The sequence below is a fragment of the Physeter macrocephalus genome, chromosome 16 (genome assembly GCF_002837175.3).
Source record: "Physeter macrocephalus isolate SW-GA chromosome 16, ASM283717v5, whole genome shotgun sequence".
NCBI lineage: Eukaryota > Metazoa > Chordata > Mammalia > Artiodactyla > Physeteridae > Physeter > Physeter macrocephalus.
The window spans coordinates 50,589,979-50,594,178 of record NC_041229.1 but is presented as its reverse complement, the minus strand read 5'-3'; the positions used below and the strand labels follow the sequence as shown (position 1 = coordinate 50,594,178).

Here is a 4,200-nt window from a genome sequence, read left to right as displayed (position 1 = left end):
ATGCCCTCAGTATACCATTATGTCCCTTTCCTGAGTCAGTCTTGTAGTAAGCACAGCAGTAGACATTAATTCAGTTATCAGCAAGTATTTATTGAGCACTGACCATGTGCTAGGTACTATGATAAGGGCCGACAATGAAGCAGTTAAATAAAATAAAATTCCTGCCAATGTTGGAGTTTACATTCTAGAGGGGCAGACTACAATTAATAAGTATTTAATTTGAGAAGTGCTACAAAGAAAAATAAAGCGTGAAAGGAGATTGAGAGTGACTGGAACGGGAATGCCATTTTACATGGTGTAATCATGAACTTCCCTTTAGTGAGACAATATTTGAGCAAAGACTTATAGAAAGTAAGAGAGGAAGGTTCGGTAAGGCAGAGAGATGAGCGGTGAAGTACTCAAGAAACAGGAAGGAGAAAGGAGGAAGCCACGAAGAAAGTGGTGAAAGATAATGAAAGATACTGAGGGGGTTGGAAGGGAGTGAAAACAAATCATGTAAGGCCTTATAATCCAGAGTAAGAATGTTTTATTTTATTCTGGGAAGCCATGAGAAGGTTTTGGTGAACCACTCTGGCTGCTGAATAGAAATAATTTAAAAGGGAAAGAAAGAAAATAGGGTTTTCAGTTGAGAAGGTATTAGAGTAGCCAATTAAAAGTTGTGGTGACTTGGACCATGAGAGGAACACAGGAGGTGGTGGAAAATGATCAGATTTGGGAGATATGTTTTCAATTAGAAACAAGAGAATTTGCTGATGGATTCGATGTTGTATTAGCTTTCTAAGGCTACCACAACAAAATACCAGAGACTGGGTGGCTTAAACAACAGAAATTTATTTTCTCACAGTTCTGGAGGCTGGAAGTTCAAGAACAAGGTGTCAGCAGGATTCATTTCTTCTGAGGTCTCTCTTCTTGGCTTGTGGATGGCCATCTTCTCCCTGTGTCTTCACACTGTCTCTCCTATGTGAGTGTCTGTGTCCTAATCTCTCCTTATAAGGATCCCAATCATATTGAATTAGGGCCCACCCACGTGACCTCATTTTACCTTAATTACCTCTTTAAAGAAGGTCCTATCTCCAAATACAGCCACATTTCAAGGTACTGAGGGGTTAAGGCTTCAACAAATGAATTTTGCAGGGACACAGTTCAGCCCATAACAGATGTACAATGTCAGCGAAAAAGAGGATGCCAGAATGACCTTACATTTTTTTCTACTCTGAGCACTAAAGTTACCATTTACTGAAAAAAGGAGACCAGGGGAATAGCAGGTTTGAAGGTAAACATCATCCAGGTGGCATGTTGAGCAGGCAGTTGGATATGATACTACAATTCAAGGAAAGGTCAAGGATAAAGATACATTGGGATGTTTGTCAGTGAATATACGGTATTTAAAAACATGGGATGGTTAGAGAATACATTTGGTTAGAGAATAAAATAAGTATGCAGATGGAGACCTATGCCATTCCCATTTTTTTTCCAGAAAAAAAAAAAATCCAATATAAGCCACTCCAAAACAGTAAAGGAGACAGAGAAGGAATGGCAATTAAGATAGAAGGAGGACCCTGAAAATGTGTACCAGAAAAGCACAGTGAACAAAATGTTTCAAGGAAGGAAAGATCAAATGTATCAAAATATGAAAATAAGACAGTAACACGAGGACTGAGAGAAGATCACTGGCTTCTTCCACCCGAACGTTATGAATGACCTTGAAAAAGCACTATTGGTGACATGATAGAGATGAAATCTTAATTCCCCACATATAATAAGTGGTTTCTGCAATTACTTCTGCTACATCACTCCTGGTATCTAGAGCATGTGAAGTGGACAACAATTACCTGCATGTCTACCTGGACCTAGTTATCTTCTGACTCCTCTGTGATTGGGCACTCCAGTCCCTTCACTCGATCAAGGACCTTGTAGCTCACCTACCTCTTGCCACCTTATTCTTGCCATGAAATGAAGCCAATTGCTGCTTGGGGTTCTGCTCCAAATCAAATGAACCACCCCAAACCACAATTCATCCACCCACGTGGAGCAAGAATCCCAGCTGCTTACCTAGAAACACCTATTGCCATTGTAAACACTCTCTGTCAGCCAGTATGTATCATTATCAGAGCTGATAGTTCTGGAGAATTACCTAGAAAATTACTCTAGATACAAAAGAAGATTACATATCTAGGGGGCTACCCACTGGAATATTTCAAACTGTAAATTCTTCTAAAAGATATTATTTTCACAATCATTCATTTTATTAACTAAGTCATTTTTAAAAATTAAATCATTATTTGCTGTACTGTATGGTATATGAAAATAGGTAGATCTACCAGGCTGTGAATAACCCATTGATGATGGCATAGTGGTTACCTGTTACATGGATATGATAGTGTGTTTCATAAGAGATCATAGCAATGCTTTCATACTGATAACACACTACTGGTACCTATGGTTAGTCATTTTGTGTTTTGGCCAGTAAACTCTATTTTAGAAAATAAATTGCTATCTTTTACTATACACAATAGAATTATACTCAAATGACATGAATTTTGAACACGATGGGCTTAACGGAAGGAATTTGCCAACGTACTCGGAACTGCTTCCAAGGTTTTCTCGGGTTCGGGTGGTGTCGCGGCTGCTGGTCCTGGGAGCGAAGGCAACGGACATCTTCCCATCTCGAGAGCGCCCCCCTCTCCCACGGCTTCAGAGACCCAGCAACAGCTATGGCTCCGGTGTCTGGCTCCCGCAGCCCGGAGTGGGAAACCTCGGGCTCCGGGAAGAGCCCTAAGCCCAGCAAATCCTCTCACTCCCCGCGGGGCTGCCGCTCTCGCTCGCACTCTTGCTCTCGTCCGGGGACCGGAATGGCCTTAGCCATCAACTGAGTGGCCCCTGCCAAGGCTCCCGAAACCAGTCCTACCCCTCCCGCTCGCGGTCACGCTCTCGAGAGCGGCCCTCCGCACCGCGGGGCGCCGCTTTCGCTTCGGCCTCCTCGTCCACCTATTATGGTGGCTACTCACGCCCCTACGGGAGCGACAAGCCATGGCCTAGCGTCCTGGACAAGGAGAGGGAAGAGAGCCTGCGGCAGAAGAGATTAAGTGAGAGAGAGGATTGGAGAACCGGGAGCTCCTGAAGTATGGGGACTTTCTCCAAAGAATCCAGAACCAGACTCTGATGAACATACACCAGTAGAGGATGAAGAGCCAAAGAAAAGCACCACTTCAGCTTCTACTTCAGAAGAAGAAAAGAAGAAGAAGAAGTCTAGTCATTCAAAAGAAAGATCCAGGAAAAGGAGGAAGAAAAAATCATCTAAAAGAAAACACAAGAAGTATTCTGATGATAGTGACAGTGACTCTGATTCTGAAATAGACTCCAGTGATGAAGATACAAAAAGGAGATCAAAGAAAGCCAAGAAAAAGGAAAAGAAGAAGAAAAGCAGATTGAAGAAATATAAGAAAAAGAAGTCTAAGAAGAGCAGAAAAGATTCCAGTGATTCAAGTTCTAAAGAGTCCCAAGAAGAGTTTCTGGAGAATCCCTGGAAGGATCGATCAAAGCCTGAAGAACCCTCAGATATGATTGGCCCAGAGGCTCCCAAAACACTTGCTTCTCAAGATGATAAACTTTGAACTATGGCCATGCTCTGTTACCTGGTGAAGGTGCAGCTATGGCTGAATATGTAAAAGCTGGAAAACGTATCCCACGAAGAGGTGAAATTGGCTTGACAAGTGAAGAAATTGCATCATTTGAATGCTCGGGTTACGTAATGAGTGGTAGCAGGCATCGCCGAATGGACGCTGTGCGACTGCGAAAAGACAACCAGATCTATAGTGCTGATGAGAAGAGAGCTCTTGCATCCTTTAACCAAGAAGAGAGAGGAGAGAGAGAAAACAAGATTCTGGCCAGTTTTCAAGAGATGGTATACAGAAAAACTAAAGGGAAAGAGGACAAATAAGGATTTTCTGATTGTTCATCAGACATTTTTAACAACAAAAAAGGAAGTTTGGGTTCCATATATACACACAAAATGATGATCATGATCTGAAAAAGCTTTAGAGTGCTACTGTGCCTTCTATTTAATTCTTTCAGTCCTATAAACAGCTGCTTATTGACATAACTTTAGCAAGCTCTTCGGGTTATTTTGGATTGACCAAAACAACCTTCTGGTTTAAAAATCCAAATTATGAATGAAACTCTACTGTGTTGGGGGAGGTG

At 42.0% G+C, this 4,200-nt stretch overlaps 1 pseudogene; it reads left to right on the top strand.

Moving 5' to 3' along the window:
- The first annotated feature begins 2,625 nt into the window (after nucleotides 1-2,625).
- On the top strand, nucleotides 2,626-3,998 carry LOC102994119 (NF-kappa-B-activating protein-like; annotated as a pseudogene).
- The last annotated feature ends 202 nt before the right edge of the window (nucleotides 3,999-4,200 follow it).